Below are 24,125 nucleotides of genomic sequence, written 5' to 3'. Positions count from 1 at the left end.
TGTTTTTTTGAGTCTGCCATTTTTAAGGCTCTCAGATCAGCTAATTCACTTACAGACCCAAGGGTTAACCCCACGCCCTTCCCCCGGCACGCAGATCATCTACACACATTAAGACAGATGAATTTGTTGGATCAGTGTCCACATGGATTCTCTCTCATGTAAAATTAAACTGCAAATGTGGAAGATAAAGCTGTCATAGGCAGTACTAATTGCATAAATAGTGGACCCAAGGAACAGCTCTCTGTAGCTCTAAAAGTTGTACCTACCCTAGCAGTAGTTAGTCCCATGAAAAATACTACTTTTCTCTGTCAGATACAAAAGTAGCATTTGTAACAAATAATTCTTTTCTCCCTATTAGCTCTTTATCCAACTTCTTTTAGGAATCAAAAACTTCACTCACACAGAGCACAGGTGTAAAATGGAGTAAAGGTAGACATAAAAGATAGAGGCTTGAGCATATGTGCCAGAATTGAAAGAGGTTTCCTCTGGAAGAAGGACTAGCAGCAAATGGCTATTATCTGTCTGGTTTTCTCTGATTAATAAACATGGCACTCCTGATTTTGTATTTGCTAGCTGCCCAGCTGCAAACGCTCAAATGCCAACACTTTAATTATTGCACGTACCTCACTCCAGTCCATTTGTTAGTTACTTCTTTCATCTGTATGGAGGGCTTTTTGCATCACTGATGCAAATCTTTAGTGTCAATGTGAAGTATGATAAATAATGACTCTAACCATTGCAGCTCACGATGCTAGAGCTACACCACTGCAACAATCCCCAGCACAAACAAAAACCCTTACTGCATTGGACTGAGACTAGCTGGGGATATCCACAGAGACTGAAATGGCAGCCTCAGCTTTTTCTCATCAAATATAATTGGTTAGCTTGTACTGCATCCCATTTCAGTTACACTGAGCAATGAGAAACCAAACTTCATGTGTTCTAGCCAATCACCTTTACAGACCTGACGCACATGTTTATCACCAAAGCCAACTGCTGCAGATGGTTGGTTCACTAATCACTTACAAGCAGCTGTTTTGAATGCACCCATTATCAGAGGGAGTTATGGTAGTGCAAGTCCTGCTCTTGGCCCAATACAGGGGTAAGGACAGAGCCTCCAGCTTCAGTTCATACTGCAGAGATTTGTGTGTTTACATCTTTCAATCAATGGTTCAGTGCCCAGTATATCAGCTAAAGTGTGGCAGGCACCCAAGCAAAGGTCTAGAAGAGAAACCCAAGTTCTAGTCCCTGCACTGCCTTTGGCTTTGTGTGGTGATGGACATAGCAACATCCCCTGCTCTCCCTTCACCTCTCCTGTGGCATAAACACTTTATATCTAAAACTGTATGTAGACTGCAGCTGTACCACAAGTTTTGAGTGCTTTACTCCAGCGCACACGCGCGCACACACACACACATACACACAAGGCTCCACCCCATAAAAGTCTCATTTATTGCTTTTAGGTATCACCAGACAGGGCAGTCAGAACCTTAATGCCTCTATGCCAGATACTCAAAACAAAACATGCCACACAGTGCTTCAGACATAGGATGGCCCCACTTTCTTAGCACAGGTGAAAAGGAGGGAGATAGATTCCTTCTCAAAACCAACCAGCAGTCCTGTAGCACTTTAAAAACTAGCAAATAATTTACTAGGTGACACACTCTCATGGGACAGACACACTTCTTCAGCTCTGGAAATGGGTTTGTCCCACAAAATCTCATCATCTAATAAATTATGTTGCTAGTCTTTAAGTGCTACAGGACTGCTGGTTGGTTTTGTGAAGATACAGACTAAGGCGGCTACCTCTTTGTAGCTGGATTCCTTCTAGTTACTCCTATCTCCTGCAAGCTACGCTCCCTCTAAGTTACTTGACTAACCATCCAGGATAGCTGCCTTTAGCAAATCATGCTAATAGTGTTCAAGTGTTCTCTCAGTTCCCCTTGGGCCTTGCTTCCACTAGAACTCTTTTCCCAAAATATAGACTGCTGCCATCTCCCTTTCTTGGGATGGGTGTGTATAAAGACCCTGAGAATTCCCTTTGGGATCCCAAGTGTCTGCACAGCCCCCTTCACAAGCACCCTCCCAGGAACAGACCACAACATTTGCAATCGTGACCTGAAGTTACTAGGTCCTGTGGGCACCTGTAACAGGACAATTCCCGGAATCCCCAAAAAGGGAGTTCAGGAAGGAACTGCAATTCATAGCGGCATTTACTCTAAGGGAATAAGTTAATTCACCCTTATTTCAAAGTGCAGTTTATCCCTCCCCCTCACATGACTGGACAGCTTCCCCAGCTCCTATCCTCTTCTCCAACTAATGTACAGTGAGGAGTCCCAAATGAGCAACCTATACCAGAACTTCAGTCTGAGACGTCTTTACTGTGCCAGGCAGGGAAGCAAGGCAATCATGCATTCCCCTGCACAGATGCATAAGGGCCAAGGGCAATCAAGGTCTGTAGAAGCAATAAAAAGGGCTGTGCTACACTGAGCACACAGTTTTATTACTCCCTCCTAAGACACATACCGTTATTGCAGAGAAGAGCCTACCATGAGAACATGTGAAATTCACAAGACAGCTGGTTTTCTAGTGGGGCTGCCAGTATTACGTTTTTTGTTTGTTTGTTTTTTTAAAAGTACAGGCCTAAAATAAACAGAAACACAGGAGGGCACATGGCTCATGGGTTGCAGAAGTCATCCTGGGACATGTCAAACCCAGATGTATGGATAGCATAGCTTTTTCAGCCCAACAACTGCAAAAAATAAATGAAGCTTGATATTTCCCTCACTCTAACTACTGCACTCAATTAGATTTGCCTCATGGATGAGTGAGCTGCAGTTCAGCATCAAACCCCACTGACCTCCCAGGCTTGAGAAGCCCACATAAGAACAGTATTTTTTCAAAATCCTAAGCAGTAAATCCAATCGCTGACAGGGCCTGAGTTATTGCCCACCTGCCTGTGCTCTGGATTAATGGCCCAACCACACTGGTTAAAAACTGACAATAGAAAGAGTTATATTAAAATTGAGAATGAGATTTAAAACATTACTAGTGGAGGAGGCTGAATTTGCAAAAAGATAATTGAATTTCTTCATACTTCTTTTTAAACCTAAGTTTGTTAAAGTGAGGTTTGTTTTTATGATGCAGTCCACAGGGAGGCTGTTTACTCCAAACACACTTCAGTAAACGTTGGAGGAGCAAAGACGAATGTAGAGAGTACTTTAATATATGAAAATTATATATGCAGTAACTCCCTAATCCTCATGAAGGCATAGATTAGAATGTAAGCTCCGTCTTCAAAGGAGCAACTGAAATGTATATAAGGAGCTACTACTAATTACAGGGCAAAATTATGCCAACTCAGCCATCATATTTAGTGTTAAATTGAACAGTGAGGTTTCCAGGAAGATTTTTTCCCTGGAATTTGGGTTTCTTTGACTCCTCCACCACCCCACACAGCTGTGATTCAAGAGTGACTCTCAAATAAATTCTCAGCTTTATTCCTAAACCAACTTTATGCAGCCCTCTATCAATTAATGGGTGATTCAGCTTCTGTCAATTTCATCTACAAACATAAACTATCAAATTTAAGACTAAAAGGTGCAATAGGGATACCAAACATTTCATTTGAGTCAGAGAGAGAGAATTTCTAGGTGAGAAATGAGCCTTTTAGTTCTGAGGTGCCCACCAGCTGGGATAAAGCTAGTGACATTATAAACTGCAAGGTACAAAACCATTTAAATTGAATTCAAAAAACACATGATAAAATGGCACATCAAGCTCATAATTATTAAGGGCTGGAGATTAAACATGGAGACAGAAGCAAAACCAGGCAAGGGACTAGGACAAGGTAGCAGCAACATTACTATATGCTTCTCCATAGTGTGAGCAACTATGGAGGGAGGGAAGGGTGCAAGTTCAGCAGATGAAGACTCCATAACTAGTTTCTTCCGCAGCAGGCCTTTGAGTCAGCCTGCAGATTTCCACTAGGAAATCCATACAGAAGTTATTGCTGCTACAGCAGATGTTACAATAAGGCACAGGTGTGTTGGAACCAATGGTACCATTTCTGTTAAGGGAGATAGTCAGCGAGAGGCGAGAGCCCAGAGAAACATTGTGGAAGGTCTGACTCTTTGCTCCTCTGTCCTGTGATCAGTCAGGACATGCACATTTGCTAGCATGCAGACTGTGGCCTTCTGTCCTACCCCTCTGGTCTGCTATTGGAAGAAGCAGCAGTGCCACGGCCCAGGAGGAAAGAGCATCTTATGGTGGTGGTAGCCAATAAAGACAGTACACCGCACCAGTCTTGAAAGCCAGAGAGCATCAAGAAGCAAAAAGGTCTCCAGATCTTCTTCCCTGGGGCAGTGCAGCTTCACCCCACCCTCAGTGAAAGCCTGTGCTTTAAAATTAAAGTAGCAAATTAGGATAGGAAATCCAAAGTGAAAGCTCCTTGTTGCAAGGAGATACTTTGCCACAATCTTCATTATCATTTTTCCTGGGAACAGACTGGAAAGGAGACATATCACCATGCAGGAAGGACATCAGTTATGTTGGTATTTATATTACATAATCTGTGCACTGGCTAAGCTTTAGGAAGTTGTGTACACCACACTCTACTTTCAACTCTGTTAACCCAAGTCAAGCATCTCATAGCATTTGGCGAAATTAGAAAGCTGATTGACTGATAAGTTGAGATGACATGCACCATATTTTTTGCTTATAAATAGGATGAGTATAAAAAAAATTTAGAGGTGTGGCTTTGGGAGCACAGCTTCTGTGTAAGGTGAATTTAACAATGCAGCATGACATTGTTTCTCAAAAACTGGTATCCTGATAAACTTTTCTTTTTGTGTTACACTATTACTAACTTCTAGCAATAAACCAGACTGACATTGGTTGTTTGGTCTCTTGAATATATTTCATACTGAACCAAAGTGTGATGTAGACAATTAATCAACAGCTTCTCCATTGTTCTAGCTAAAGAACCTTCCACCAACTTAGTGTTTTTCAGAAATATAAAAATGGAAAATGGGGGGGGAGTAAATTCAGTATCTACAGGAAATATTGAGTGAAATTTTCAGAAAATTGAGTTAGATGAAGTAGAGAGTGTGAATGTTTTTCAGCTGAAACATTTAGGGGCATAAGTGGGAGGCATAAAGATATTCATTAATGCTGAAATGCGTCACAAATCCATGTTGGTTTCACCAAATTTTGTTGTTGTTTTTTTGTTTTGTTTTGTTTCAGAGGGGATGAGTGGATGAACTTTTGTGTATGAAAAACGTGTTTTTTCTTGACATTTTCAACATGAAGCATTTTGACTTTTTCTCCTTGAAATGACTATTCCTAAATGTCCTTCAATTTTATTAAAACAAACATAGAAAGAAAACATTAAAAACACTTGAAACCAAAAAAGATATACCAACATTTGGATTGACCCAAAATATTTTTCCCCCCTTTGGTTTGCTGTTTTTTTGTCTGTTTTGTTTTGTTTTGTTCTTTAAAAATTTCAAAACTGCCAGGAAACAGATCAACTAATAGAAACAACTTATTCACACAGCACTATCTAACATCACAAGTCACCGTGGAACTACATAACATGGGTACTTTTGAAATCTGATCCAGTTTGTCTATAAACATGTCTTTTAGGAACGTAATCACAGGGAAACAGTTCTCATCCATGTGTGAGTACCCCTAAGCATATGATTGTAACATGGACCCAAATGATATCCAGGATAAGCCTTTATAAAAACTCCTTAGCTGGGTCTACACTTGCCCCCAACTTTGAAGGGGACATGTTAATCAGGGCAATGGGAGATTACTAATGAAGTGCTGCGAGGAATACACAGCACTTCATTAGGCTAATTCTCCCCCTTGGCAACTTGGAAGTGTCAATTTTGAAGCACCAGCATGCGAGTAGAGCTGTGGCACGCTACTTTGAAGTGCCTTTACTCCTCAAAATTACCAGATCTGAAGGAGTGGGTATGTCCCATCACCTGTTATTATGGATGGTAACAATCTGACACTAGCTATTCTGGTTTCCAGCTCTGAAGAAGTAGGTCTGTCCAAAGAAAGCTCATCGCCTAATAAACCATTTCACTAGTCTTTAAAATGTCACGATTGCTTTTTTGTTTTGTGAACATACAGACTAACATGCTACCTCTCTGACTATTCTCCACCATAACCAGGCATGCAGAAACAAAAGTAAACTATTTACAAAGTATCTTAATGTGTTAAAATTAACAATTTTAAATATATCTGATTAGAGTCACACAGTGAGTTTCCAGTTGAACGTCCAATACGGACAGGTTAAAGCTACAACTGACAAGCAGATTGATGGTTAGAGAATAGGACCCTGTATCTTTATCAAGGCTCATTTGTTGCTTATATCTTACTTACATACTCTACTTTCTTGCCGGCAATTCCATATGCTAGCTTTGAGTCAGAGCATTTTTTTTTCCTGGAAGCTTCACTGAGATAAATTGAGACATTTCTCAAGTAAGCAGTCGCAGGAATAGGGCGAGGGGAGAATGCAACTTCTTTTCTAAGGAGGGAGTAATCTATTTCCCAGAGACAAAGTCCCTCGCTCACAGAAGCATCTTTCACTGATCTGCTGAAATTGTTTTGATGACAATCGGATTTTACTGAACTATCAAATGGCTTTTTAAAAGTGCTCCATGCACATGTACAAGGATATATCGAACAAAAAAAAATTAACTCCCAAGACACATTTCTACATAAACTGAGTTGAAGTTTACATAGGCAATCTCTCAACATTCTGCTCAATGTGCCAGTGTATGCGGTGGGAGGAGGGTGGAACTTCACTGTGGTTGTTTATAAGCAGTGAACAGCCCTTAGAGAGCCATGCTTTCTTTCACAGAATATAGAAAAGTACACATGAAATAAGGCAACCATTCATTCCTGCATTGCTGATTATACATAACACAGTACAGATTATTCTGTTTTGTCTAGTGAAGAGTTGGACATGGTGGATTTCTCCCTTTCTTCATTTAAAAAACAAATAATAGGAAATCAATCCAAACAAATCCCCCTACGGGAGTAAGACTCCAAAGGGAAGCAATCAGAGGAATTGTGCCTCATTCAGAGTGCATGCTGGCAGAAAATGAGGCAAGATTGCATAGAAGATTGTGTAGTCTAGGGATTCAAAGCACCCCATTTCTCTCACTGCATAAATTATATAGCTTATGGTGAATGATGCACAGGGTCTTTGGAAAAGTAAGAATTGTCTAGTAGTTTAATATTTGCACTGGAATGCAAGTGAGCTGGGTTCTCTCTCTGCTATGGCCTATGTCACCTTGGTCAACTCACCTAATTCCTGTGTCTCAGAGCGTCATCTGCTGATTGAGCTATTAATACTGTTTTCACAAAGCTGTTTGAGAGGTTATAGTCTGACTGAACTGGAAGTTGTGAAGTGCTCAGGTACTAAGACTGCCAAAACGGGGGTTTGTGGAGGGAGCAGTAAATGAGGCATGCGCCATACACTGAATAACAACATACAAGTGAAATACTGAACAGCTGTCTTGTCTTTCAAACATTGCCAAACTCACATGCTAAATGAGGGCAGGTCCTGTTAGAAGAAAGTTGATTCTATAATACAAGACTGCATCATAACTCATGTAGGCATACTTAATTTTGTCTTGGAATCACAGAATGCTAGGAGTGGAAGGGACCTTGAAAGGTCATTGAGTCCAGCCCCCTGCCCTCATGGCAGGACCAGGTACTGTCTATACCATGGGTGTCCAAACTTTTGGCTTGCCTGGGCCACACTGACTGAAGATAGTCTTGGGCCGCGTACAAAATATATAATATAGTTAATGTATATAAATCACATAATAATGTTAAAAGTTTACGATCATGTGGGGCCGCATTACTAGCTGTCCAGGGCCGCATGTGGCCCGCGGGCCGCAGGTTGGACACGCCTGGTCTAGACCGTCCCTGATAGACTTGTATCTACTCTGTTCTTAAATATCTCCAGAGATGGAGATTCCACAACCTCCCTAGGCCATTTATTCCAGTGTTTGACCACCCTGACAGTCATCTCTTGACATTCAATTATAGTTTGAACCTCTGTAATCCAGCACCATCCACAATCTGGCATAATTTTAGTGTGATGGATGACCACTTATGAGCGTGGCCAAGTTTCCCATGGTCCCATAAAGTTTGTTTACAGCCACCAGTCCTTGTTCCATGCTGTAATTTAGCTCCAATTTACCCCAAATGTCTTCAAAGAGCAATGGAGTCTTGGTAATGTGCTATCCAATATTGACCTCCCATGGTCCAGCAAATTCTCTCTTTCGGCACCAGTCATGTCCCCCAGGTGCTGGAGTTAGGGAGGTTCAACCTGCTTTTAAACTAGGGGTTGGTATATCAAATTATGTTTGATAATGAATGAGGAGTTTATTGTATCATTTTGATACAATGCATCAATTCCAGGGGTGGGAGTGGCACATTTGGTTCAAACTCACTTTTCATCGCTGGAGAATTTAGAAATCCACCATTTTCCTTCCTTGTTCCACAACACAAAGCTGTTTTTGATGGGCAGACTCCCTCCCCTTTCCCTCCATCCCATGACAATCACTTTATAAATGTTAACTAGACAAGCCACCTTATGACTGGTTAAAAAAAAGGAAAAGACAGTTACCTCATTCGTAACTGGCATTCTTTGAGATGCATTGCTCATATCCATTCCAAGTTGGGTGTGCGCTGGTGCACACCCAGTTGCTGGAAGCTTTTTGCTCTAGCCAGTAGCTATAGGGTCAGTGTGATGCCCCCTGGAGTGGTGCTGACATGGCCACCAATATATGCACTGCCCGACCCACCCTCCACTCAAATCCTTCTTGCCGGTTACTCCGACAGTGGGGAAGGCAGGAGTGTTTTGGAATGTACATGAGCAACACATCTCAAAGAACACCAGTTACAGAACAGTCTTTTCTTCTTTGAGCGATTGTTCACGTGCATTACAAGTTGGGTGAACACAAGCCTATACCTAGGAGGCGGGGTCGGAGCCCCAGATGGAATGTAGGGAAGCCCTACCCACTGCAGTGTCATCTTTGGGTGCTGCGTCAACGTGTAATGGGCTGTAAACGTGTGATGGACGAGCAGGTGGCTGCCCTACAGATGTCCTAGATATGAACCTGGGCCAAATATGCTGCTGAGGAAGCTTGCATGCTGGTAGAGTGAGTTCTTATCGGTGGGGGGACCCCACCAGCTTATAGCATTCTTTAATGTAGGCCACTGTCCAAGAGGAGATCCACTGGGAGGAGACCGGGAGGCCCTTCATCCTGTCTGCCACTGCCACAAAGAACTGAGACCTCCTAAAAGGTTTGGCCCTGTCCATATAGGATGCCAATGCACTTTGAACATCCAAAATATGTAAGCTCTGCTCCCTAGGGGAGCCATGAGGTTTTGGGTACAAGACCAGTAGGGAAATGTCGTGGTTAATATGAAGAGGGGAGATCACCTTCAGTAGGAATGATGGATGAGGTCTTAACCTGACCTTGTCCCTGTGGAACACCGTATAGAGTGGGTCCACCATCAGTGCCCTTCGTTCAGACACACTTCTGGCCAAGTAATGGCCATTAAGAATGGTGTTTTGTAACTAAGAAATCAGAGGGAACAGGAAGAAAGGGGTTGACAGGGGCCCCCATTAGTCTTGACAATATCAGACTGAGGTTCCACACTGGCAAAGGGGGTCTCACCTGCCGCCTGACCCTTTCCATGCCCTTCAAAAACCTTTTTACCACTGGGTCTGATAAGATTAATGACATGCCTGGGCCAGGGTGAAAGGCCAAGATAGCCGCTAAGTGCACCTTGATAGAAGATAGTGACAAACCTTCCTGACTCAAGAACAGCAAGTAGTCCAAACTAACCGGTATCAGAGTCTGTACTGGGGATAACCCCTTTTGAGCCGCCCAGATAGGAAATCTTTTCCAATTGGCTACATAAGTTGCCCTTATGGAGGGCTTCCTACTGTTCAACAGCACATCCCTCACAGCTTCTGAGAATGACAGCTCCGCCGCTCTCAACAGGGGAGCTTCCAAACTGTGAGGTATAGCACTTGCAGGCTGGGGTAATGCAGTCTCCCCTTCTCCAGTGTCAACAGGTCTGGGCATAATGGGAGTGCCATTGGGTCACAGATGGACAGCTCCAAGAGGGTTGAGTACCAGTGCTCCCAAGCCCACACTGGGGACACTACGATGACCGATGCCTGGTCTGACCAAATTTTGAATAGGGTCCTGTGGATGAGTGGCACTGCAGGGAAGGCAAAAAGCAGAGGGCCTGACCAGCAAATGCTGAATGCAACTGCGCAGGAGCCAGGGCTCTGATTCCAGTAACAGCAGAACATCCAGCACTTCGCCCTGAGATGGGAGGCGAATAGGCTGTAGCCAGACAAAATTTCCCCACTACAGACTAGCTTTTGCCTCCCCTCTAAGGTGCCTCAGAGCACACAGGGCACTGAACAGCAGTTAAACAGCACAGTCTTTCATGCCTTCCTAAAGGGGCCCAGATGTGCTGGCTCATCGTGACCCTGAGGAACTGAAAACAGATAGAGGGCTAGCAGGCCAACTGTAAATAAGGGGGCCTCAGGAAATTACCCCAGCTGGCATTCATGGATTTGATGCACCCACACAGCCATCCCAGAAGAGAAATCTCCGCCCTTGCAAAAGAATGTCCTGTACTCTATCAGGGATTTTTATCCCTTGGGCATTATCGTCCCCATGGGTCAGGGGAAACAAGCCTTTGGCCATTAAACATCAATGCAGGTACAGGTAGAATCTAAAGACACATAGGCTGCCATTTAGCAGCCCCCTGCAACCGTCACTCTGAGTCAGTTGGTTTCTCTGGTAACCTGAACTTATGAATAATTAATGATCATGGATTTGAATTCCGGGCTCCTGATTAGGCACAGGTGGGAGTTTCTGGAGACTTCCACGGCCTGGAGGACCTGGTTGAGAGCAGGTGTTCAGAACTTTCATATGATAATTACCTCATGAATCATGCATGAACTCTGTCTATATAAGTCAGGCTGGTCCTGGCATTCGGGGCCCTTGGGTACTATTGGCAAGGAGTCTGCAGACCCCATACAGGAAAGCGTTGGCCAATAGGCTTCCGCTGATCCTGAGGCCAGGCACAAAGCCAAAGAGCTGAATCACTGCCGTGCTTGCGGTACCTGGCAGCGCCGGCCATCTCCAACTGGAGCCCGTGCGGCCCTGCGGCCCAAAGCGGCGTCATCACGCCAGCGCGCCCCACCACTCGCTAGCTCAGGTTTGCTTCAAAAAGCGGCAAGCAGACCCTTTGAGCAGGCCACCGGGTGGCAAACTGGCCCCCCACTTCGGTGGGGGTACTGCATACCCGGCGGCGCAACCAAGGGTCTCCCAACACCACCATCGCTGCTCTGGCCATACCACCACCCACGCCGCTTATAACTACGAGACAACTTACCTCAGACAACGTACCTACAGGATTGGACGCACACACTGGACTGGACTTCGCAATACGTAAAATTCCCTTCAGGCCTGTGACATAACCCAGTGCCTCACCACAGATATTGACTTGCCACACAAATTTCAAATCCCACAGCTTGGGTACCAGGAAACCCTTGTAGGGGGGAGAGGGTCATTCCCTCGCCGTGCCTTCCTCTGGCGGGGGGAGGGTAGTGCCTGGGGGCTCGACCCCATAGGGCCGGGCCTAGAAACCCACAGTCAATTTAACAACACACTTAATTAATAATTAACCATTATCATTATAGTTAATCGTTATTTTAGTAGTTAAGAGTTTAAATAGTAGCTATTAAGCATTTATCCTTCTATTGTATATAGTTGTCTAGTTTTTATATCATAAAGGTGGAGGCATTACCTCCCTTTACCTATCTTTACCCACTGTTACTTACCTTTGATTTACTTCATCCCGTCCAAATAAATGGCCAGGTAACCTGGCCACGCCAATTATTGGCCTCCCGGTTTCCCACGTTACCCGGAGTGAGTGCAGGGGCTCCTGGGCATCTAAGTTGGGCGTGTGGCAGAGGGCTACGGCCCCTCCCACACCAATAAATTTGGGCCGGAGTAGCGACCTGGCCCAAGGTAGGAGGCGAGGAGTAGTGCCCTTGCCCCACCTCTTTAAGGGAAGCAAAACGGGATCTCTAAGAACCTAATCCCTTTTCCCTATTCCATCTTTAACCAGTTCAATTTTTTGCCTTCCGGAACAATAAAAACTTGTAATACAGGAACCGCAATGGATTTAATGTTTCTTGTAAGTGCTTAGCTACGTTAAACAATATAGTTACATAGTTATAGTTAAAGTTGATCGTTGTTAGTATCTGTTGTTCTTACATAAATTGTTATCTTGTTGTGCCTTTAAACCAGTATCCAGCCTCTGTTTTTCTGGGCCAGCCACTGCCTGTCAGGGGACTCAGGAGGAGTCCATGTGCACAACCCCAGTCTCCTCACTTCGGCGGGGGCAGGGTGGGTCTTGCCTAACATCCCTCCTCGAGGGTAGTTTCCTGGGAACCCCTTTTAGTGGACAGGGTCTCGCCTTCCGGTTCGCTACCCAGGGCCAACTGGGAGCTGCCCAGAGCGGGTGGAGAGGCACCTAGTTCCAACATACTCCCAAAATTGCTTATCTCCTGTCTTACAAGTGCAAATTAAGTAAGAATTGTCCTTGTAAAAACTGGCGTCACAAAAGACAGACCAGTACAATCTGACACCATAGATAAGAAAGAGAATACGTGACCCAGGGGGTATAAAGATGGGACCAGCTGCACTCTGACTGAGTGCATCTTCACCAACTACCTGCTGGTCGGATCAGGTGGTTGCCTCCTGCGGTCCGCAACTGGGGACGCCCAACCTCGTATTCGTCTTTCCGTGGAATTGAGTGACCGATCCTGGCTCGGCTACGCTGGTATCGAGAGACGCAAGGAGGGTAAGATATACCCATATTAAGGAGGGTAAGATGTACCCACATTAAGGTCTCCTATTGGTGCACACAGTTAAAGAATTAGAGCTCTATAGATAGATGCTGTTGCATTAAGACGTTGTGGTATTGAATTGTAATGTAACCTGTTAACACCGGTACTCTGCTAGCATATAAGAAGTAGACAATAGCCTTTTGTAACCGCACGCTTATAACTGTAGCTTAATAAACTTGTAACTAGTTAAGATCTAAGCCTGACTGCTGTTACTCTCTGTCACTACAACACAGCCGGCACAATAAAAAGAACTTTAACCGTTTGGTTACCACAGCCTGGCCATAGATGAGAGTGCTAGGAGCTCCCTGATCTACCAGTAAAAGACTCGGGTGTTTAGGACCCTGGGGCATCCGTCAGTCTGGCCCAGACTGCCCGCTGCGAAGGAGCCCTGCGCTCTAGCAGTAAAAGACTCGGATGGTAACAAGTGCATAGTTGGTACCTCACCGCACATTACCCAGCCACCGGCTAACATAGGTCTACTTGGGGATGTCCCCACTTCTAGAAAATTAAATACAGCACGTCCAGGTGTAACAACCACTCATTATCCATAAATGACCTGCTGAGACAGTCTGCCAGGGACTTGTGGGACTCCAGTAAATAATGTGCTTTCAGGAGAATTTGGTGTTGAATGCAAAACTCCCAGAACCTGAGGGCCTTGTGACAGAGGGGAGAGGAACATGCACCCCCTTACTTATTTACATAGTACATTGCTCTGGCATTTTCCATGCTCACAGCTACACAATAACCTTTCAGACTGTCCTGAAACATCTCACAGGCAAGGCTGATGGCCCTGAGTTCCTGAACATGTATGCGGAGCCAGTCCTCCTCCTTGCTCCACAGGGCCTGAGTCTGGTGATCTCCCAGATGCGCCCCCAGCCCAAGTCTGAGGCGTCCGTGACTAGGGAGAGGGAGAGTTGTGGGAAGTTGAAGGGCACTCCCATGCAGACCAATTGGGCATCCAGCCACCAGTGCAGGGTTAACAGACCCTGTGCTAGAACCCTCATCAACACATCTATGTTGTCTCTGACAGGCTGGTACACTGAGGTGAGCCACAGCTAGAAGGGACGCATTCGCAGCCTGGCGTGCTGGACTACAAACGTGCATGCCACCATGTGACTCAACAACCTTAGGAAGCCTCTGGCTGTCATGGTGGGAAACCTGATCACCTCCTGGATAAGAGATGCCATGGCCTGAAACCTACTTTGCGGCAGGAAGGCTCTTGCCTGCCCCGCATCCAGGAGGGACCCTACAAACTCCACTGCTTGGGTGGGAGTCAACACCAACTTCGCCTCATATACCATAAGACCGAGACCGTCAAACATTTGTCATATCAGTTGCATGTGCTGTGCTACCTGGCACTGCAACTGTCTTCTGACCAGGCAATCGCCGAGGTAGGGGAAGAGGTGTACCCTGTGCCTGCGTAGGAAGGCTGCCACCACTGCCATGCATTTGGTGAAGACCTTTGGGGCTGAAGACAGGCTGAACGGAAGGACTGTTAACTGATAATGGTCCCTTCCCACCACAAAATGCAGGAAACTCCTTTGGGGTGGGTAAATTGCTATGTGGCAATACATGTCCTGTAAGTCGAGTGCGGCAAACCAAACCCCCTGTTCCAGCATCGGAATGATTAGGCCCAGGGATATCATACCAAACCTGATCTTTTTTACGAACTTGTTTAGGTTTTGCAGGTCCAAAATGGGCGTTAGCCTTCCTTTTGCCTTCAGAATTAGGAAATAACAGGAATAAAACCCTTGTCCCTGAAACTTATGGGGAACCTCCTCTATAGCCCCTCCCTGAAGGAGGGACTTTATCACCTGCCTGAGCAGAGTCTCATGAGAGGGGTCCCTGAAGAGGGACAGGGAAGGTGGGTGGGAATGGGGTTATCAGGAAAATGTGAAAGTGTATCCCCTTTCCTGTTGACCTTGTGCCACATGGTAGGTTACGCTAAGCAGGATCATTTTCGGTAGTCTGCCCTGTGGAAGCTGGTCCGGTGCCAGGAATGGTGATGCTGCTATAAAACATTACACTTGCCAGATGCTCTGCATTGGCACTTGTGTCTGGGATGGTCCCTCCAGTGGAGATGTGGACTCCCGGTGCAGTGCTGGTCCTGGCACCATGATCTGTAACAGGTCCTGTGCTGCACTGAACACCTCTGGTGTTGAGGGCAGTCTCGGAGAGTGCAGGCTCCCACCTTGTGCTGGCATCGATGCTGCACTTCATGACCCAACTCATGGTGTGATCTGGCAGATGCCTTGGAGGGTTCTTGACAATTTACCCTCTCCGGAGACTGGCCCCTTTCATGACTCTTTTTCTTGCAAGGCACCGGGGACTGACTTCTGTGTCACCTTGTAGTGCAAGGCGCCGGCACCTGGTCCTGATATTGGGAGCTTTCTGATGGCACCAACAGTACTGGAGTGCTTTGCACCAAGAATGCACTGCTCTGAGCTCCCAGAGGGGAAACTTCCAGACACAAGGCTGCCTGCATTAGTAGAACTTTTAAATGTTGCACTCTGTCTTTTAGAGACCTAGGCTTGAAGGCCTTATGGATGGAGCAACGTTCATGAAGTTGTTCCTCACCAAGGCAACTTAAACAAGTCCTGTGTGGGTCACTCTTGGGCATTCATTTGCCACATTTTAAATAGCTCTTGAAACCTGGAGAGCGAGGCATCCCCTGGCATCGAAGTGCTGAAAGGGGTTAAACTCCCATGCCAGCTCTCTAACAACTAAGTGGTAACTATTTACAAATGATAAAGGATACCCAAAATGATTTACAACTATTTACACTAACTATTACTAACTAATTTGCAGGTAGTTGCGACCAGCTGAACTCTGAGAGAAGAGTAGAAAGAGCTCTCGCAACCAACACCACAGCAAGAAGGAAGTTGAGCGGGGCATGGGTCAGATGGTGCATATATTGGTCACCATGTCAGCGCCATTCCAGGTGGCACTGCACCGACCCTATGTTTACTGGCAAGGGCAAAAAACCTTCAGCAACTGGGCAATGACCAGCGTACACCCAACTTGGAATGCACATGAGCAATCACATGAAGAATTTTCAGGTTGGGCTCAAAGGGCACTGACACAGCTAGGTGGAAGACTTTGCTCTGCATCGGGAATGGCTCTCACTAATGCTATTTTTGAAACCAAAAATTGCACTAATAAATTAAAATCTTTCACCCATCAATCAATGAATTTACTGTGACAACTGATGATTATACAGTGAGCAGTGATGAATGAATAGTAAAATGCAGAGTAAGATGAATCATTTACAAAACAGAGTTATCAGAGTCTGGCCAAAGAGTTAGTGGGGCTCAAGGCAGCACCCTGACAGCAGGCCTGGCTGGTGGCAGTGCATGAGAGCATGGGGCTCTGAAGGCACAGGGCCCAAGGCAACAGCCTTGCTCTAAAGCTGAGTTTGATTAGTGTCCTAGAAAATACATACAGGGTGATAGCTAATCATCTGCTCTTTCCATCATAAATGTATTTACATGTCTACAGTAGTAACAGATTCATATTGTTGAGAATTGTTAACTGTTTAAGGAGTGTATTTTTTACGTACAGTATATGCCTCTCTCTCTCTCAATTATTTCTCAAAAGACAGGGAGCTCCACCAGGATGTTGTTTGTTATACCGCATATGCCGAGGTACTTATCTAAAACTACTCAAAGGTTGTTTCCATGTTCTCATCTGCTTCACTTCCAGCTGCAGTACAGGATATGGTAAATGATGTTAAGGACAAAATACACACAAATCACACAACCACCACACACTACCCCTTTGTGTCATATCAATGTGAGGTGTACAGTACTTTCTCAAGGACTTAAAAAAGAAATGATACAGCTTGGAATTCTAAGTAGTTCACAATGTCATCCTACAGAATTAAGGCAATGTTGTTGCTGAAACCATAGAAAGTGTCCAAGGCTTCCAAGCACTGTGTATATGAGGCAGAACAAGTCATGTGCTATTACTGAAATTCACACTGGCAATTAAGTATTCAGGGTTTAATAATTTAAGAGCAAGTTTTTGTGATTACCACTGTGCAATGAAACATGGTTCTTAACTATCTGGTGTAGAAGATAGGACCAAATGTTATTCTCCAAACTTATCAGGCATTTGGAAGCAATGGGCAACACTTTATTAAGTATTCTGTTTCATTTCAAAATTACTGCTAAACCAAGGTAGCTAAATTGTATGTATAATTACTACCTTTTCTTCGAGACTGATCTAAAGCCCACTAAAATCAGTGTTCTTCTATTGTCTTTAATGAACCCTTATCTCTTGTCCCATCATGATATAACCCCCAAAAGAGCAAAGAACTCTCCTGCAAGAATACTTAAGCCAATGCCTGACCTTCACCTAAAAATCTTACCTAAAACCAAATCTATGAAGCTCAGGACTGAAAAATTGTGTGACTGGAGTTCTGTAGGTAAATCAGCCAAACCACTGGTGTAGACACAGGTAGGCGGGTGGAAGGATTCTTCAGTTACCCTTGTTGCCACCTCTCAGAGAGATGGATTAACAAAACTGATGGAAAAACTCCACTGGAGGAAGTGTCTACACTGAAGTGCTACAGCAGTATAGCTGCAATAGAGATATAGTCCTTTTACAGTTACTTTTGGGAAGATATGGTATTTTTAAAACTATCCCCACCTGTATAGTATTACATGGCCTGAATATCACAGACATTATACTCAGCAGTAATTTGTTCTAAGGGAGATTTTCAAATGGAGAAGTAGCACTGAGGCACCACACTTTCATTAGAAATAAGTTACCTAACTGTTTTCTGTGCCTTTGGAAATTTCTTCTTTTCTAAAGCATATCAGATGACATATTGCAGGTTGCGTTATTGAAAACTGCATGCAATATTCTCAAGTCCAAGGACACCGAAGAGATTTATTCCTGTTACAAGAGAAACTAAGCAGATACCACAGGCGAGATTGTAACAGCAAGGTAGCCGTGTTAGTCTGTATCCTAACAAAACAGCAGTCATGCAGCACTTTAAAGACTAATAAAATATTTTATTAGGTGATGAGCTTTCATGGGGCAGACCTACTTCTTCAGATCTGGAGACAGTGCTGTACTGGAAATAGCACGTTAGGCAGGATTGTTAAGCTCTGACCACAAAAGGTTTACAAACAGGAAAAAGCATCGTAACTCCCATCCAGTTCCCTTGGCCAACTCTCCATTTCCTCTTCTCAGTAGAAGCAAGGAGCTCTTCCTTGTCCACAATAGAGTCATTATTAAGATTGCAATTTCTTAAATTCCTACATCTAGCTTGGGCAGCAGACTTTGATACATCTTTGTATCTTTTGATGCAGCTTTGTAAGGACGTCATACCAGACTGACTGCAGTTCCATGTTGGTGGACTTTCCATTCTGAGGCTCTAGGCCTACCTTTCTGCTGGAATACAGCAGAATAACGGTTTCTGAAATCTCATTCCAAACCAACAAAGAGTAAGTTTACAAGACTGCCCAAAGGATGTATGTCTGAAAGTCAATGTGCACCTAACCCCTTATAAAAATCTCCCCCAACCCTTCAATGCTTATGCTCAGATACCTACTCTCCAAAACCATTCAAACATAGAAAACCCACTCTGATGTTTGAAATCATCACATCTCAAGTTAATTTGCAGATAAGACATCATTTCTCGCTTGGAGAAGTGAATTGGTTCAGATATGCAGCAAACAAATTCCTTGCAATTTCAAAATAACATTCTGTAAATTCACTGGTTTAAACATGAGGAACCATATATGTTGTTTTCTGTAAAGCTATGAAAGGCAGTTAGATTCATCACCCATATGCTGCAGCAGCAGAGAGTTGCCCAGTAAACAGGTCACTACTAAAACAGAGTCAGGAGAAAGAATAGAAATTCAATACAGCCTCACAGTCTTGGTATTTTCAGCAAAAAATGTTAGTGTCACATGGAGTTACACTAATACCCATGAAGTCTAGCAATTTTTGTCTGCCAACCTCAAAAAACTTTTCAAAACTGAGTTAGCGTTATTAGCCCATTTTACAAATGGGGCTCAAAGCCGTAAAGTAACTTGCCCACGGTCCAAGAGCTTATCTACGGCATAACCAAGAAAGGAGTTCACCTAAGATGACGGCCAGATTCTCAAGAGGCATATACGTCACTTCACTCACTTTGATGGAGTTATGACAAACTAGTATAAAATGAAGGTCAGCTTCTAGGCTTTCTGATTCCCAACCCATATCCTACCTGCTGAACCCAGTCACGCATCAAGACCACGAGCCTTCAAAGAAAACTTAATATGCACAGATGGTAGGTGAGCAGAGGAAGAAAAAATACACCATGGATTTTCTAATTGTTATTTTAACTAGCACTTACTTTTATGCCAGTAATGAATTTATAGACAAGGTGAGCCCCTGGTTCACACGTCAGGAAAGTCCACAGATCAGTTCAACAGAACAAAAATCTATCACTCATGTCTGGTGTACACAGAGCGATATGTAGCTATTTCCTTGATCATACTTTGAAATTCACAGTTTCAGTCAATCATGTAAATATATTCTGAGCCTCACTTATTAAGAAGCAACACTGTCCCCTTCTGCTAAACTAAACTGCCTAATGTACAGCAAATATCAGTGCTCTCTATAGAATACTGAACAATTTTCAGAGCACATTCCAAAAGACTTGATACCCCAATGGATAAAATGTTCACCTCTGACACTACATTGCTATAAACATCTTGCATTACAATACCACTACCAGCTGGATAGGAAATTGTGCATATTTTTTTCTGTACATTTCTGTGGATGAGATTGAAAGATAGATTGATAGACAAATGTAGGGAAAAAAACGATATAGTACTGACGTAACCAATTTCCTACCTTTAAAAATATCAATTCTAATTTCAAAGTTTGTAGGACAGGATTCCAAGCTATGAAGTATTAAAGTGATGTCAGTGCATCTTGTCTAAATACAGATCTATTCCATATTCAGTATTTACTTTCTTGGAGTCACTTAGGATATGTTTTTACTTCCCTGGAACAAAACAGAAATGTATTAAAATGCTCCTACTCATACTTCACAGTTTGCTTGTGGCCTACATTTCAGCATTTGGACTAAAACTAGTATTTCCAATGCACTCTCCATGCACCAAGAGCAACGATACCATTTTAGAGAGGATTACAATATTAGGAGTTTTACTGTCCACTGTCTGGCACAGATAGAATGCAAAACTATTGCGGTGGTACATTGGGGTTTCAAATTTGTGGGACTACACATGTGCCAGGCTGTTGTCAATGAGGCAGACACATCAGGATTTCTTTTTCTCATCACGTACCTCAGGAATGTACTGGTCCAACTCCAATTTCACAATACTTCCTAGGTGCTTAATGCCCACTGCTTTTCCATAGCTGCTTTAAGTGGTGAAATATCTTATTGAAAATGTCTACCCACTGATGTTTCCTTAGTAGAGCTGATTTTTTTAAATGGTGTCCTTTCTCCACCCCCTACGATGATGGGGAATTTTTACTTCTGAATACTACCTCATGGGAATTTTAATTCAGGTGCCTCATGGTCCCAGTCTCCTCTGAAGGCCAATGGATCTGGTCACATTACATCTCCCATGAAGCACCAGTGTCTATCTCTTGAAAAGAAGAGGGATGTAGTCTAGACAGGAAGCCTAACCCACAGAGAAGAATCAGAACAGGAAGTAACCAAACTATAATTCCCTTGGGGCATCATTTCCAAATCAAAATATTCTACTTTGTGACTATTCAATTTGTAATTTAAAGAAAACTTTCCAAGGAAATCAGATATTTTAGGAAAGCTTTTGCTTAGTCAAAGATCCAATATTCTGTCTGGAAACAGTCACAGTAGAAAATTCAATGAACCATATTGTGTAAGCAGCTCAATCTCTGCTATTCACATAAGCTACGTCTACACCAGAGTGCAATTTCAAAAATGACGAATCGAAAGATGCCCTTTCGAAATACAGCATCCACACACGAGCAGAGGCTGGTGCTTCTGATCCGCCCTTTTGAAAGACAATCTACACTATCCCAAGCACTCTTTCGAAAGAAAGGGTCAGGAAACGCCGCGGACGGGGTTGCATGGCAGACAAACCCTTCCAGGGCTGCAGCCAGCCACTCCTTTAAAGGGACCCCCCCCCGCAACACAGCAAGGGGCCTGTGAAGCTGCCAGGAGCCTAGCAGATGCCAGTGCTGACAGAGCAAAACATGGAGCACCAGCAGCAGTTTCTGCTTCTGGCCATCGGCAGTGGTGGCCACCCTTTACCTCCTGCTGGGGGCCGCCCTCCCCCTGCACAGCCATGGAACCCCTGGACCTGCGACTCCTCTGGCACACCCCCACCCTCCAGTTCTCCACTGACTCTGGAGCTACCGCTTAGCTCCTGGTCATGGGCAACAACAGGTGGCTCCAGAATTTCTGGATGAGGCAGTAGACCTTTCTGGAGCTCTACTGGGGCTAGCCACTGCATTGCAGCATCAGGACACACACACATACCCCGCTGGACCCCTGCAAGCCCTTGGCATGTTCAGAGGGGGGCCCTGGGGCTCCTCATATGGCTGGGCGCCAGCCATGCTCCTCCAGAAGCTGCTGGAGGTCTTGCTGCTCCCTGCATGCTCTCAGCTTCATGCGACAGGATTTCTGGGTCCGTGCGTCTCAGGGCTGCTGCACTCACAGACCAAAGAGCCCCGCAGATGCTGGGCAGCATGTCTCTGCATCCCAGCTGCCCGTGCCATGGCAGACCCGCTCTTTCAAAATACCAGGTCATGCAGCAGCGACACGTTTTCTTTCAAAATACCCTTTCAAAAGGGCGGCGTTTTCCTATTTAAAATTTGGAAGAGCAGTTTTGAAAGCTGGGGCATATGTAGACGCTCCGCACTCTCTCTCAAAAAAGAGCCTGAAATTTCAAAAGTGCTGGCTAGTGTAGATGTGCCCACAACACTGTCCTACAGACATAATGCTTTCATCATTTTCTGTAGGCTCTCTAATGTTGAGCAAGTTGAAAAAAAAAACAAAAAAACTTTCTACTGGTTTACCTCTATCAACAAAGTCGAAAGCATCAATACCAAACATTACACTGTAGATTAAGCTTTTGGGCAAGCTGATAAGAACAATACAGGAGTATTTTTCAGGGGGTTTCAAAAATAATGTTTTGCCATGGATTACAATCGCTCAGATTCTCCTAAGAGATTTGTAATGATACAATGTGTGAGCTGATTCATACTCCTGTATTTTTCAATAAGGGCAAAAATATTTTGAATGGTCACCTATGAGAACTTTGGATTTTCATATTTTTTTGTCTCCAGAAACAAAAGACATCAAAACACTGACTTTAATCTTCATCTTCTATATTTTCAAAAGCTGAAATCTACAGCAATGATCAAAGAGATTGTAGGATCTTAAAAAAAAACTTTTGCTAATAGAAAGACTACAAATTACTATGCACAACCACAGTGGATTGAATGATTTATTAAGAATCCAGGGTCTCTCTTTTGCCCTGTATCTAACCACAACAAAATGTATACAGGACTGTGAATCAAAATGACCAAAACCTAAAGGACTATATTTATTTATTTATTTATTTATTTATTCTGAATTCAGATGATGTTTGTTTATTAAGAACTTGCCACTTACCATATCAAAATCCCAACCAAAAACAAACGAACAAAACAGAGATTCAGACTTGGATCACTGTGATCATTTGGTCATGCTATCTGCACTTTTAAAGATACATAAATGATCAATAATTGGAAGAAAAAATACAGATATCATTTACGGTGTTAAATCACATCTCTAAAGAATGTTCTATTATAGATTGGAACAAGTGAAATCATAGAGGAATACAAAAAATTAAGTCTAAAATTTCATTAAAAGCAATGTAGGAGGACATTTTACTGACGAGACAACTTTGACAAGTGAAACAAAGCCTGAGACATGCAAAATGCAATGAAATATCAATCCTTCAGAAGTATACTCATCATAAACATATGCTTTGGTTTTTTACCACTCATTTCAATTCTCCTTTCCACTTGTTTTTTATTCTTGAAGCACCATATTTTCTACTAGAATGAGAAAATAGGCTGATACCTTTTCAAGATCAGTGGCTGCTTCCTGGTTTGTTCTCTTTCCTTTAACTATCCCTGCTATCATGGTTGGGTAAGAGGCAAAAACAAAACAAAACAAAACAAAAAACCCACTCACATCCATACTCCTCTCTGTGTACTTCCCAGCTCCATGCCCCTTAGAAAATTAAGTAAACCCAGCCAGATAGGGTGGTGGGGGCACAAGTACATTAAAGATTTAGCAAGGTCAATTTTCATTCCAATTTGTACAATAGCAGCACACATGGATGATATGTAATGTTGTTATTTTGACTCTCATCACTTAATATCTGAATTTCCTTTGCTTCTTTAAGAGATTGTCAATTATAAAGTAACCTGACATGCTGTAACTAAGAGACCAGGAATAGTTCTTTCATTTCCAGGGTAGTAAAGATGACACCTTGTCTTGCTGCACATTTCCTAAAGTGGATTGCTCTAAAGAAAAATTAGCTTCATACCAGTAGTTCTCATTCTTTCTTTACAAGTTATACAGTGTAAAAACAAATGTCCAAATTCAAGACTCCTGCAAAACTTCAAAATCTAGTTGACAAGAAAAAAAACATCAAGATCCAAAATAAGTTTCACTTCACTTTTTTGTGCTTTTCTGTACTGTCAACAGAGAAGGAAAATTTAAAGAGAAATTAAATCTAGAAAGTGGTCTGACTTTAGTAATAGCTTTCTACATTTTGATTAAGTTGTTCTACGCAAAGTTACTTCTTTTGCAGCTATCTGTATTTAATATCAAGTCTATTAGGCTATTATACAAACTTTCTTTCAAACTCAAGAGCTACTTTATTCTGAATTCAGATGATGCTTGTTTAGCAAGAACTTGCCACTTACCATGTCAAAATCCCAACCAAAAACAAAGAAACAAACAAAACAGAGACTCAGACTCGGACCATTGTGATCATCTGGTCATGGTTCCTGCACATTTCAGGCCAAGACCTTTATCTATATGCTCCTGTAAGAGACACCTAACTTCTAGCTGAATTACTGAAGTCCTCAAACCATAATTTCAAGACTTCAGGTTACAGAGAATCCATCATTT

At 43.4% G+C, this 24,125-nt stretch overlaps 1 protein-coding gene across 1 annotated transcript in view; it reads right to left on the bottom strand.

Annotated features, from left to right (window-relative positions):
* Window positions 1-24,125, bottom strand: part of CLSTN2 (calsyntenin 2) — a 734,144-nt gene that overhangs the window by 448,702 nt on the left and 261,317 nt on the right. The window lies entirely within an intron of this gene.

The sequence above is a fragment of the Carettochelys insculpta genome, chromosome 10 (assembly GCF_033958435.1).
Source record: "Carettochelys insculpta isolate YL-2023 chromosome 10, ASM3395843v1, whole genome shotgun sequence".
Taxonomy (NCBI): domain Eukaryota; kingdom Metazoa; phylum Chordata; order Testudines; family Carettochelyidae; genus Carettochelys; species Carettochelys insculpta.
The sequence above is the reverse complement of the archived record's forward strand: the minus strand, read 5'-3'. Positions and strand labels throughout refer to the sequence as shown.